This window comes from Papilio polytes, unplaced genomic scaffold (genome assembly GCF_000836215.1).
Source record: "Papilio polytes unplaced genomic scaffold, Ppol_1.0 DF824169.1, whole genome shotgun sequence".
Lineage (NCBI taxonomy): Eukaryota > Metazoa > Arthropoda > Insecta > Lepidoptera > Papilionidae > Papilio > Papilio polytes.
This window is the reverse complement of record NW_013525035.1, coordinates 3,224,382-3,239,500: the sequence shown is the minus strand read 5'-3', so window position 1 is coordinate 3,239,500 and position 15,119 is coordinate 3,224,382. Positions and strand designations below refer to the sequence as shown.

General features: G+C 32.2%; 1 protein-coding gene across 6 annotated transcripts in view; it reads right to left on the bottom strand.

Moving 5' to 3' along the window:
* Positions 1 to 15,119, bottom strand: part of LOC106111383 (IQ motif and SEC7 domain-containing protein 2) — a 110,146-nt gene that overhangs the window by 31,631 nt on the left and 63,396 nt on the right. The gene's annotated exons all lie outside the window — the stretch shown is intronic.

Genomic DNA, 15,119 nt, shown 5'->3' with positions numbered 1-15,119 from the left:
AATAACCTTTCTGATAAAATATTATTGTGTAGAACACGTTTCAACGCTCCAACGAATTTTAATTCTTAACATACTTCATACTTTCACCTATTTAGACATAATTTATCCCTCCTAGTCTTTGATTGCAATACACGAATAACCTTAATTTTTAAAACCATACTCATTGCGTTATAAACTTCAACACATATTAACACATTCACCCAACACAGATATTCAATCACAATGTTTTTCAGCAAGTATTAAACAAACGAAAGGTAATGTAATACTAAAGGTCCGCGGACGGCCTTCGCGACTAATCAGGGCCGCGTGTAAGTCACCAGCGAGTAGCGACTGTGCACTGAGGACGGTCACATTACGAAACGAGCCACGCAAATTGCATTAGCCCTGCTCAACGCACACAATAAGATTGGGGCTTCTATCACGTTCATTATGTAAATCAGGGTTGTATCTTAGACACATTATTAAGTAAATAAAGAATTTTCTAAAATATTCTTTCTTTTCGGATTTGTAGATTTGATAGATAGATCAGAAAATTGTGGTTCATTGAGGGCTAACCTTTTCGAGTTAGATTTGAAGGTTTGCATGCTGCATATTTGAGCTGCAGTTTTATCATTGACTTATTTTATAATTAGATTGGGTAATAATAAAATATCGAATGTAGTATTGCTTAATCGACAACCAGAATCGCTTTTAAATTGTGAAAACCTATTCGGTTAGCCATTTTGAACAAAAGTGGTTAATTTGAAATAAGGATACAAAAATGAAAATGGAATTTTAACATAGCGATTTGATGGGTTTAAATAATAAATTTTCCTCAATCGCGTGTAGCTTGTGTCATGGCGCAATATAATCAGGCGAGCCAGCACAAGCTCGATCGGAGATGTCGCCGCCTTACACAGTTAATTCACAATCAAATAACAACTCAATTATTACGACGTTAAAACATAAAATTGTTATTAAGTGTTACATTTCGAAAGGAAATAAATGTATGAAAACATAATATCGTACTAGTGAGCTCCAAATATTTAATTTACAAACTGAGAGTCTAAAATTCTCATAAAGCTTTTTGACGATAACATCACATATAAACATACAATAAATTCAAATTTAGCGATAACACTATCTATAGATAGTAGACAGACAAATTACTTTCCAATTATGAATACATTATTAATAAAACATTTCAATTAAGCGTAATTGATTTATAATCGTGAGTAGTACATGATCATGTAATTTATTTATTAAAAGTGAATTCGCATTTTTGAATATACTTTCACAAAGTAAACATATCAGTAATTAATTAAATGACTGATAGTAAAAAAGTCAGAAAACAATGATAATCGTACTCGAAGTGTCAATTACTGAAAAGATTACAACTATTGTTTATATCACAAAATGCTATTCAATCTAATCTAAGCATTTAACTCTAAAAATAAGCAATTTCAGTTGTCTATTACTGCATTCCTAATATTTGTCAGCATTTACAATATAACTGAACTTTTTGTGCAAACAAGTAACACGATCGGTATTGAACTGTACAATACAGCTTATATAACAGAAGACGATGCAAGCAAAAAGCGCACGAAACGGACCGACGAACATACGGAAACCGATAATATGCAAATATTGTTGAAGCAAATACTGGTTAAAACAAACAGCAAATGATCGCGTACAGTCTATGTAATATTTATTAACGCCATATTGCATAAGAATATAAGGATTATTTCAAGTGATCTGGACTGATTGATATTTACTTATGGGGATAAGGATTAAATGAGTTATTTCAAGAGATATGTTTAAAATAATCTATACAAGATAATTGTTGCCAGTGCTCGGCCGCGAACCAACCTAAGTTACAGATAAAAAGGCTTTAGTCAACCCTAACCCACTACGCATGTTGATTTCAATTTTTTGAATTATTTCTGAGATATGCGTAGGATCCATCATAAAATACATCAAAGTAAATCCATAAAATATTCAATACTTTTTTCAGTAAAACTATTTAGGGAACCAATTTAAAATCGATAAATATTAAACTAGATATTAATGCGAATTGAATATAAAATCGCATTGAACGTAATATTTATGCAGCGCTATATTTATGAATATCTCTGGGACGACGCTTCATCACTCCGTCTATTTAAATGGGTCATAAACAGAATATATTAAACGAGAGAAGTGAAATAGAATAGAAGAATTGTATAGAAATATTATTCATGGCAACATAGAATCATACATCATACTTTATACAAATACTATAAATGCGAAAGTTTAGACGGATGGATGGATAGATGGGTGTTTGTTAGAGTTTGTAAACTAAACGGCTAAACCGATTTCAATAAAATTTGGTACAGATATAAAGGATAATCTGGAAGAACACTAGACTACTCACGTTTGTTTTTTTTTTAATTCCACGCAGACGGAGTCACGAGCGAAAGCTAGTAGTTCTATATAATTGAACTAGCTGTTGATCGTGACTATCGTCGTAGAATAAAAAATCTGATAGTAAATAGAACCTTTGCTATTCGAATGGTAAAATAATTTTTGAAATCGATCCTGTAGTTTTTAAAGTTTTTTGATAACATAAATAAAAATATATAATTTTACTGAATTAGTATTCATACATGACAAATAGATGACAATTTTAAGACATCGATATCTTATAAGTCACTTCTATATTATTTTAATTATACTCTGTGTTATAAAATGTGTCCATAACAGCTGTTTGGCCCATATGTTGGAACTCATGCATGTATAAAAATTTGAAGCATTCTTTCCCTTGTCCCACGTTAGTCAAGTGAACATAAACATGACTCGTATTATATTTCAACTAATATTGTCATTCCTTACTCCCTTACTAATATAATATAACATGTAACATTAATAATACACAATATAATACTTTATCAACTATTAACACTTACTCATATTATTACTAAGAATAAAGAAAACATTTGATTAATTAAACACAACATATGATAATGAAGAAATTTAAATACAACAAAAAAAATACAAATGGACTTTCGTGATTAATCGATTTTTAAATTGAAATCAATTACATAATCTACAAAAACAGGGCCATGGTATATGGCGTTCTGCCACTTTAATTTTAACTCCGCGTCCTGGAATTAATTTAGGACTGGCCAGAAGTGATGGCGACAACTGCTACGCATAAAAAATAAATGTGGAAATAGCGGGCAACGAAATTTAATTTTTAACGATCTATCAGCTTCAAGATTAATTTGTTTTTATAAAATTTAATTAACACTCTTGGTTTACATTTATGTTTATCGCAAATGCAAAATATTTAAAACATACGATTATAAAAATTATGTAACAATGAAACACACTGTCAAAGTTAGCTGCTAAAATAGCAAATACTAAGCAAAATTGCTGTGAGGAAAATCAGTCTATTCCATACTGATATTCAAACCAACTTCTGTTGTTTTATGCACAATATGTTTATAATTTAACCTCTTAAAATGAGTTTTAGATTACGTGTTTTGTGCATTGATAAAATGCTCCGTTTCCACGAGGCGTCGACAAGTAAATGAAGATCTAGATACGCAGAGCACCGGCCGTTGGGAAATTAGTTTGGGAAACGCCATTGTGTGTACGTATTGCGTCTATTAGTAGTACCACTACGTTAATACGTGGATAGAATTAGTCTAACAATATTTTTGTTTAAGTGGGGAAAAGGGATATGTAAACAAGGAGTAAATTCAGATATGAGAAAAATAAGCCTATCGGAAAGTGAAGTAAGTAGCACGAAACCAAAGAGAACTTCTGGTAATTCTCAAATGTGTACAAATCTAAACGTTACGCTTTCATAGTTTCACATATGGGATATAAAAAATAAACACATTCGTAAGAAGATATCTCAACGTCCGCAATATAACTGAAGCTAACAGTACACCAATGCCGGTTGTCCGTTCATTCGTGACATTCAAAGTATAACCTAAGGGTGCAGACAGACGAGCAAGAAAGTCGCAACTGGAGCGGATCGTCACGCAAACCTGGCATACACGCGATTAGTGCCAGCACATACGTGCGGTGAAAACGCACATAAACGGTACAGTGTGGCGAGACCTTATATCATCTAACGCACTAAGTATACTTAAAAAAAATTATGAGAAGGAGGCAAACGAATCAATAATCAACTGCCAAACTCGAGTTCTTAAATGGTAATTATGAAAGTTTTCTAGTAAACTTCCTTTTATTAGCATCAAGTATTAGTTCTAAATAATGTACATTTCTTACATTAGTAAGTAAACAGTAGATTAGATTACTAATCTACTGTTAGTTAAAAATGAAGTTTAATTTGGTGTAGTTCATTAAAATCTATGTTCAATGCGCATCCCGGTGACCCAGAAACATTGTGCGAGTTCTTTTGACGTAAGACAATGAGCTCGTATTTAATATTCCCTGTGCCACTGCCAGAGTAATCTTACCAACGTAGTCTGTTGCATTATATTTCTTAACACCGCGACGTGTACATAACCTAGAAATAATACCAAAGCGAACTAAATATCTCTGCTTTGAAGTAGTTCATTTCAAACTAAGGAAAATACGTTGAGTCATAACATTTATAAACGTAACATGACAAAGTTATTTAGTTTTAAAATATTATGTTACATGCCTTAGTAATAAAATATTTTGGTCTTATTCATAGCTATTATTATAGTATTCACGTTTAAAGCATTGGACGCTTAGTATACATATTTGTAACATTACCATACTGAGTTATCTTAATAGAGAGAAAAGATAAACTATCGTACACAACAGTAACCGCAATAGGAAAAGGTTCGTAACCCGATTTAGCAACTCGAATATTAATCGATATAAGACAATAAAACGATTATCATTTGTCGATGCGAATGACTTATCTATGAACACATGAGGTGAATTAATAATTTTTGCAAAATTAATTGCAAAACATACCTTCAGAAACAAAAAACACATGGTTTTAAAAAAGTTTGAATGCGATTAATCGATTTTAATAATCACAAATCAATCTTTACGAGTTTAGCGTCTCTTTTTTGTTTCAATAGCCATCTCTATTACTGTAATTACCAATTGCGGATGTCATCATTTCATACCTAACCATTATTTCACACGCCAGTCTCATTGTTTACCACACTTGACATAGACTGGATTCGAACTTAGTACATCACGTAACAATTTCGTGTGAAGCTGATATTAACATTGTGTAATGCGGCAACAACTAGCGGTATGCTGTGAAATTGTTATCGATATCTCAAAAAGATTATCTATCGATAAATCCCCTCTGTAATCCTAAACAAGTGATTATTTTTAGCTAGTACTGATTAGGTAAAGGTTCTAGAACATGTAACTTACTATATTTAAAGAAAATTGTAGTGTGCAATAAATTATTATGTTTCTAAACGACGTAATTCTTAAGAAAATTTGACTGGTCATCTTTATGTTAAGATGATGACAAAATTTTATTGCCAGTATAGACCTACTAAATATGTCAATTTTATTATTTAGATGAAACGTAAATTATTCGATTACAATAAAACTCAATTTATTACAGCAATATACAGATAATAGTATCACAGTTAAATAAAACTGCTATTCACATGACCATCACTATTTATATTATGACAATGTCTTCAAAATTATGTATCGTGACGTAAGAATTTTTGGGTCGTGTATAACATCGAAGAGGGAAGTGCGAGGGCCTAATGTGTGTCAACAGAACTATCGAGTGAGCAGGAAGTGTCGGATGTAGATCGAACCAGTTATTGAAGTCAATGTCTTTTGATTATTTTTATCGCATACGATACATCGATCTACAGATCAGGAACTAGTTTATTGGAATAATGTTTTTAAAATACGCGCGATTAAGTAATATATTTTGTTTATTATATTTAGACAGACATTATTCTCATAATAGTGACTGGGAATTAAATTCAAGCGCGTGCTCATGTGATTCGCTTCGCCACAGACATTTAGACGATTCTTCAAATGAAATGTACATTATTTTGCATTATTTAACATAAACTAAATGGAAAAAATTGAAAACGTTAAGTGAAGCGAACAAAAGCGTATTTAAATACCTAATTACCCAACAAGTCTACAACGGTCTTGATAACCACAAAACGAATACAATAGCCATAAAATTTTATTACAAGAAATTTTGTGGAATAAACGTAACGGTCTCAACGCTACTACATCATGAAACAAATTAATAACTTTTCAAGACCCGTTAAACACATTCGAGAGAAATGGACCTGAAAGCGATATGTCGATAAATTGGCCATTTAATATTCAAGAATATTAATTCAATAAGCAAAGCGGTCCGACGGAGCACTTTCTCCGACACGTCCGCGCTCGACGAACGCTAGTACAGAAATAGTCGCCTATTAACCTATATCGGACGGCGGCCATATTGTACTGTGTCGCCACCTGCGCAAGTTGTATTAGATGATGTTGACAAGTTACGTGCGTTGTTTAGCTCGCAGATTTTGTAACTACGCCGAGAGTCGAAACAATAATAAATCAATAACGAGCTAACACTTTACTATTTTTAACTAGAACCGGTTTTGACAAAACTAGCATGAAGATAAAATAAATAGAAACATAATTAGTTAATTAGAAATAACATATAGTTTTATTACGCGGTAAAACACAAAGTCGACATAATAATCTCACACAAAATTACGACAATCATAAATTTTAAGGCAACTGTAATATAATGCTAAAGGTTTCCACTATCATATAACACAATTATAGTAAACACGGACAGATGATTAAATGTTTTTAATAGTCTGCATAAGGTCGCCAACCCAGAGAGGGATCTTTGGAATCTATACCAAGCTAACTTTATCGGATGTTACCTTGACCTTACGTAGGATAATTCAGTTATGCAGATTTACTTATTGTAGACCTTAGACCTCTCCCTATTCGTTTATTCAAAAAGCATTTAAGCAAACTGCAGGCCTTTTTCACGATGTTGAATAATTTCGGCCAAACAAGTAAAACCACAACATGAATAACGACTGGCGTTTAATAGATAAAAACGAAAATCATTATCGTTGCTTATCTAAATTCACACATATTCTCACGTTTAGTCTATGAGAGTACACTATCTTCATTTAGATGTCAGCTAAAACGTGTGAATAAATGTTTTTCATACGATTGCAGAAATAAAAATCAAATACCGTCACTATTGAAACCTATTGAACAGATCCGTAAACGAAACACAACCTTGATTTTCAAAAACATTAAATTAGATTCTTTTCAATTTACGTATACGTAAATTATTATTCTAAAGGATGCTTCGTATCTTTTGTGTACAATGCACCTAATCTTTCTTTGATAAAAAAAGTCAAACCTTGTTTAAAACGTATGAATAGCAATTATATAGATAATAATTAGTTTAGACAATCCTAATGTAATCGCATATTATGACATTTTAAACTTTCAAGCGTCCATTGTATCGCCGGTGTTGGAACAAAGGATGGTTCGCAGTTGAATGTGTAATTACCTCACTGACTCACAACTCGAAACCATAAACGCGAGCGAAAATTACAAACACCAGCAGACTGTTGAGAGAGCCGCTCATTACGCAAACCAACGTTAAACCGTTTTAATTTCGACAAACATAAACTTTTATTATTATCAAGTTTTCATAATATAAAACTGGATCATTTCCCAACAGTATTTTGTAAAGCTTATACCGACGACTTCGTTTGGGTGGAAGAAAAAAAATTAGTAGCCTATGTTCTCCCGGACTATGATACATCTATGCCATTTTCATCGAGATCTGTTAAGCCATTTTGGAAATATGTAGCAAATCCATCCATCCAAACTTTCGTATTTACAATATGAAAAAGTAAGCAAATAAGTAAGATATGTTAGCAACAAAAGTGAACGTAAAATACTTGTTTACGTTGAAATCGAGTCGATAACGTTCGAATTTGTATCTAGATAAGATCTATAAATCAATTTGTTTGACTACATACATATAACGAGCTCGTTCCTTTTGACAGATGTGGAGCAAAGTTTGACACGATTCCGTGGGAACATATTGCTCTCGAGAATGTACTCAATTGTATACCCTTTTTGTATACAGTTGTTCATTTTGATTTTATATTGTGTTTCTTTTAACATATAAGACCTACAGTATACAGTTATTTAATACATCTGGTTACACAAGATTACATAGTATAGTTATTACTTGAAATGTATCAAATGATTAACCTTACAGTAAGTTAGATTGGGCATGATGCCCATAAGGACATTCTCCTTTTAGTATGTACAAGTACGATCTCGCCTTTGCCATTGCTACTTGTAATTCAATTCCGGTAGCCGTGTAAGGATTGTCGAAACAATTGCCAAATAAATTTCAACACCAGAAATGTAAACTCTTTTAAAATGTAAAATAGGCACTCTAAAAAGTACTATTAAAATAAAATAGTGCTGAAACTTACTTTGTTAAACAAAACGATTTGATGCCAAAGAATTGGCACAACAAAATTGTTAGTTTTAATAAATCCCACAGAAATTTACGAAAGACATATAAGAACCAACACAAAACATTTCATCGGTATAAGAAACAGTAGTGTTAGCAACAGAAGTAATTAACAGAGCAAAACAAGAGATACACACAAACAGACTAAAACCGGTACCAAAGGTAGTACATTGAAACCGGTTGGTTGTTGGCTCAAATCGTTGCGGAGGTCGCGAGGTGTCACGACAACGACCTCCGAGGGTCGCCCACGCCGGGATGATTTCGGAGACCTCGCACTTGGAGGTTGGACTTAAATATGTTTAAGGTAAGCATCGATAAGGTAAACTACACCTACGGAATGTTAAATTGCAATAATATCCGTTACTTTATTTATCCCCTTTTTCTTTGTCTACGAGACATTTGATTCCTATTGATGTCTATAAGTTCAACATCAGATGATAGCTTATTTTTTTGTCAACACGTAGAATGCCACAGACACATTCCGTTTTAATTAGTAAAAACTGTAGTAGCAGTTAACGTGTTAAAAACTTCCCGAGTGAATCTACAGAGGAATTTTATTTACAAACGGATTAGCTAATATTTATTTATTTAACTAAACAATTTATTATTGCTGAGTAATATCAGTATTATTGTCTCGTAAACGTTATGTAATAGTGTTTTCTTAGTGTTCCAGCTAGAACAAAATACGAGTATAAGTGGGTAATTAAATCTGAGAACTGGACATTACACAAACTATATAGTCTGATACGACATCTACTTCGTTAACTTGCAGACTTTAGAGCAATTGTACTTAATATCAACATGAAGTCTTGTCTCAAATTAATAAGCAGAGTTTAGGAATTTCTTACATTTTTGGCTTGTAGATTGATATTTGACTACACATATTTAAAATTTGATTTCTTAGTTATTTCTTTTAGTGCATATGTAAAGTAGATAAATATCCCTAATTAATCGTATATAGGAAACGATAAGTTGTCAATGTTCAGTGGCCCGTGAACTAGTTAATGTCGAAACTGTTGTAGACGAAATGCCGATGGTCGATTCGATACAGTACGTCACCATCAGATGGCGCGGCGTTCACTTTCACTGCTACTACTGCTTTAGTTATCTGCGACTTGCCTTCATTATATAGATCGTTTACTGTTGAACTCGTAAATTAAAATGGAATCCCTTTGATGTTCTGCCGGTATAAAACTATGTTAGTAGAAAAATAGTATTTTAAGTCCACGAATTATGCCGTTTTATTCATAAATTTTCATCATGGCTTGGTCTATTTTGTGTCTTTGACGTACATTTTACAATATTTTCCTGACAATTATACAATAAGTTTATATTTACATACTAGCTTTCGCCCGCGACTCCGTCCGCGTGGAAGTAGAAAAAACAAAAGTAACTAAGCTATGTGTTCTTCCAGACTATCCTCTGCATCTATACCAAATTTCATGAAATCCGTTTAGCCGTTTAGGCTACATACTCTAACAAACATCCATCCATCCATCTAAACTTCACATTTATAATATTATAGTAAGAAGTAAGATATCTCAACTCTAGAAACGTCAGTTAGGATACTTTTAATAGAACGATAATTTACTACAACTAAGCTATCATTATGAACGGTCGAAGTGTGTATGTGGTGGTGTTTCGAGGAAAGTGATCGCGCGCCACTTTCGATCTCATCAGAAAGCAATTAAGGCTATTATCGTGTATTATAATTTTTTTATGCTTCCACCTGTATCACGAATGAAATGATAGAAAGTTTTTATATGGAAATGAGTATTATAAAAAAAAGTTTTAAATCAGATAGACTAGGTTTGGTATACTTCGAATAGAAAACGTCAGTCTTATTTAACTAATAGAACCGTGTACTTACAACGGATGATTTTATGCCATCATCATAATCTCTCTATCCTTATTTCACTTATGTAGTATCGGACCAGATTTTGTTCCTTCAAATCGATCATCTCAGCCCTTCTTGATCATGACACCTTTCACGCAATCCATCCATTTTCTAGGTCTAGCTCTGCCGATGTCCCCCACACTCATAACTTATCTCAACTTCTCACATGCGATTCTTTATGACATGCCCATACCATGCTAACCTTTTACTCCACAATTTCTCTACTCTACTGGTGTCACTTTCAAACTTCCTCTAAAATAATAAATGACATATAAGACGATTATATTAATTTAATGAAACATTTATTGACTTACTGACCTAATAAATGTATTGTGTAATATTTCATCGCGTTAAAGGTTTTTAAAATATCAAAAACCTTGTAAATTTTAATAATGTACAAAAGTATCAGTTGTGTAAGCTATTAGCGGAAAGGTCACGGCGGCCGGGGCAATGGTCACGGAGTCACGCAGTCTGCGACGGATCGCTTGTCTAAATATTGCTGAAACTATGGACAATATCTTTGAATAAGTTTCAGCAGTATTAGCTATCCAAGTACTTTTTGGAGTATGTATGAAGTTAAAAAGTTATGAATAAAAAATATTGCGTATACTTTCTACTACTATAATTAGGCTATCGTCAAAATTTTGGAAAATAAATTATTTGCAACTTTAATATGCAAAGACGGAAAGATGTATTGACTGAAGAGCAAAAACATGTATCTTCTATAGTTTAAATTTAAACAATGTAAACAACTTAACCTCAATCATAGTCGCTAGCAGCTAGGGTTGCAACCACTTCGAGTTTACTCGAAATGTACCTATTGGTTTGCCATCTATGTTGTCAGAATGGGAGGGCATAAAAGAATTCATGATTGTCTTTTGTTTTTTGTCGCCCGCCAAGGAGTCAAGGGTTGCCAAACCACTGGTCCTGTTTTGTTTTAACCAGCAGTCTTCATGTCTATATTTATCGAAAGTTAGCAACCTTAGTCGCAGCGCATGAGCGTTTCGCATTACGTATTCCGCGACTGTCCGCAGTTGCACCGCTTTACCGTCTTCCGTCTAGAAAGGACTTTGAACCTGCAAATTTACGCGGACCACATAACGAATGATAAAATAATACGTAATGAACGACGAAAGTTTACATTTACATTTGAAACTGTCGCCACGGAAAGGTACAGTTCAGTTACTGTACAATGTAAATTGTATAACGACCTCAAAACTGCACCCAATTTGAATATATCTACTTGAAGAAAGCACAATAGGTACTGTTTCTGAAACACTATTATCTTTAAAGTATGTTTATTTCCTTTCAACCTACATTTATAATTAAACTTGTTACATAAAAATGCATTGAATGCAAATTAATGCAAGAATTATAAAAAAACAGATTTAAAACAATGGCCAGTTTACGTAATGAAAGGGTTACGATCAAGTCAGAGACAATCTCATGGTAAGAGTGTGACCCACTAGCTATTGTTATGTACACACATAACTTTTAGTAGACAGTGCTACCAACTTTCAAAGAAAGTTTACACTTTAAATTCGGTTATACTTCAGCTATGATCTACTAAACAACCAAGATTTATTTAACTCTTGAGTTTGTCACAAACGGCATTGTTACGTAACAAACGGCACTAGGAAACATTCAGTTGAAAAGACTTTTTGCGCTTAGAATAACTATTAAACGTTTTTGCTGTTGTTAATTTAAACTAGCATCACATTTCAAATTGACAATAGAAGGAAAAACACAATTTGAATAACATTTAGTCGCTCTCAAGGCATCAACTAACAACTAATAAAAATTTAATAAAACCAACTATTTCTATATTTTTCTAGTTAAGTTTTTAATTATCCAACATTTATAGAGGACAATAAGGATACAAATAACTTAACTATGTTTGTTTGCTATATAACGAGTTGCTTGTTGCTAAGCTCCAATTGAACTTGATTAAAAGGTATAATTACATTGAAATTAAGGCGAGAGAGTAATTAGCCGTCAAGTATATCAAAACATAAATTTAATTTTAAACCGTAGTATTTTACAATCGACCAAAATCTTACCGCACATTAATATCCAAACGAAGTCAAACATGAATCAAATAAATAAATGGCTTATAAAAATGTCTAAATAAACCGTACATCGTCGATTAACGATCTTATTGGTCGAATTAATTTCATTTTTGTTATTACGTTTGGCAGAAGAATTTTTTTGTACCAATTTACAAAAGTATGACAAATTTTCAAAACGCGATACGTGTTCAAAAGAAATTCTGTACGGACACTTTTAAACTACGTATATCCTAGGATATACCAAAGGCATAACACAATAAAGTAATAAAAAAGATAAAAGGAAAATATTTTTAGGTTTCTTTGAAAACGAGTTATGCAAAAATTATAGTGCGACATTTCTAAATTTCGAAACATCGTCCCTAAATTGCAGTTTTATATAATCAAGACATTTCAAAGTTATAAACTTCACTATCAATAGTTTTATGTAATGTCATAAAAATTAAAACCTAAATATCTAAATATATTCATAAAAGAGAAAGGAGAACATACTAGAATTTTAACACAGTCTAATCTTTCACGTAATAAGAAAAATTACACTCGATAACAGATTGTGTTAAAAAAATACAAGTGTTTCATAGAATTATTTCTCATAAGCATACATCTAACTAGTGTGTAGTATTTTTTAAAAAGTTAGTTTTCGATATATCCGAAAGTTGATCCGGGTTTGGACCCATCATGTTGGCATTTACAGATTACTAACGACCGGTATAACCTACCTTCATTTAATATTCCAAAAATATCAAAACCCTTTACGACCCAGATTTAAAGTTTCCAATATAATTCAGGTAAACTGAGGGTCGGATTTCGAAGGTATATAAAACAACTGCGGTCTTTCCTAATATAATCCGAGGATATTCAATACTCTAAAATATCGGCTTTATTAGAATAGTCGCTGAAAATATAAATTATAAAAAAGCAAAATAATGTAATAATAAAATAATCTTGAGGAAACCGAATAAATTCTGTAGTATCAGAATATTTAAATCAATCAACACAATAGACGATGAACTTTGACATATCAAAAGAAATTGCCAGTTCATTGAACCAAGAAAAATAGAGAACGAGGACGACTAATGAAAATGTATGAAATCAGTTCGCTTGGTAGATTTACTTAATTTTGCTGGAGATTTATTCATCATTTCTATTCTAATTAATATTAGCCGCAACTTCTTTCAGAAGGTGATAAAAGAATGGTCTAAGTTACTGGGCTCAAAAAGTGTCAAACTCTTTACTAGAGCGTGGGCACACCTTTGACTAAAAAATTGTGCGATTGTCGATTGTTTCGCAGCCAATTCAACTGTTTAGATGCACAACTAAAAATCGAGTAGTAGTGTGTGAGTTGTGCACCTCAAGGCAAAGCGAGACTAAACAGTTGTCCGATAGTTTAGTCAAAACGTACGTTCTTAGTGTAAACAACTTATTTGATTGTATGACCTTGTTAATGCTAAGAGCTGCTATAAATTATGTCTTTATTAGTACAAGGTCGTTTTTAAATATATTATTGCAAACTTTATAAAACCGTTCAAGGAAAATTGTCTCTACTGAACACGTAAACACTATTTGATATGTTACGTCACAGATGGTGTCGTAACAGATTAACAAATGTATTTTTTTTAAATCATTTGTTATTTTTTTTGCATGATCTTATTTTTATCATTTGGAAAATCCTCTTAGCGACTCTTAATTCCTAACAACATAGCAGAATGTTAATACTACACAAAACTTTTTAATCCTACAACGGAAAAATTCTAAAGCTGTTCAAATACTTTACATAATGTATTAAAATTTACTCTTTCGCAAATTTGTTTGTATTGGAACATCAACAACCGCACAATTTAGCATGACTATAGTTAAATGAACAAAAACCAACTTCCGTCTCCAAAAACCTTGACTGTTGTTCCGTACTTCCGATAGTTTACATTTTACAAGAACAAAATATTTTTGTATTTATTCATTGATGCTTAAATTTTGTTATAGTAAAAACATCGCGATTACTATACAATCGTGAAAAATAATACGATTTTCTACTAAAATAGCAACAACAGATACAATATGTTTAATAAAGATGAAAATTAAGAGGATTTAATATTCTTTACGTTCTTTAGATATCCTAAGGCCAATGCAGTCTCAAGGATGGGCGACTCAGCGTCTTTTAGTGATTCAAGTCACATATAACCTTTTCACACCAGAAGGGGTTTTTTTTAATTTAAAAAAAGTAGTGAACGATGATTGATTTATAATCATCGTTTAAAATTTCTTTAAAAGTAACATTTCATGCAATTTCAATAGAAAGTAATAACACGTATGAATTTAAATGGATGTAACATAGATTATTATTATCAGCATATTGATAAGTTTAACATGAGTAGAACCCTGAGAAAAGTAAAAGCGGATTCTGACAAAGATACAGTTATTACATGAAAAAAAAAACAAATAAAAGTTTACGAAACAATGAGACAAAGTAGCAGGATTTTTGGTATTAAGAATTCTATGTAATTTTTTTGTACAGTGAAACTCACACATTCAAAATTATTATAACTGGCTAGATACATTGTCTCAACAAATAAAAAAAACAATAGAGGTTTACACAATTTTCAAGAGCCGTAATTTCTTTTAAAGACTTTTCTCCTAGACGTAACCTTCATTTGAATAT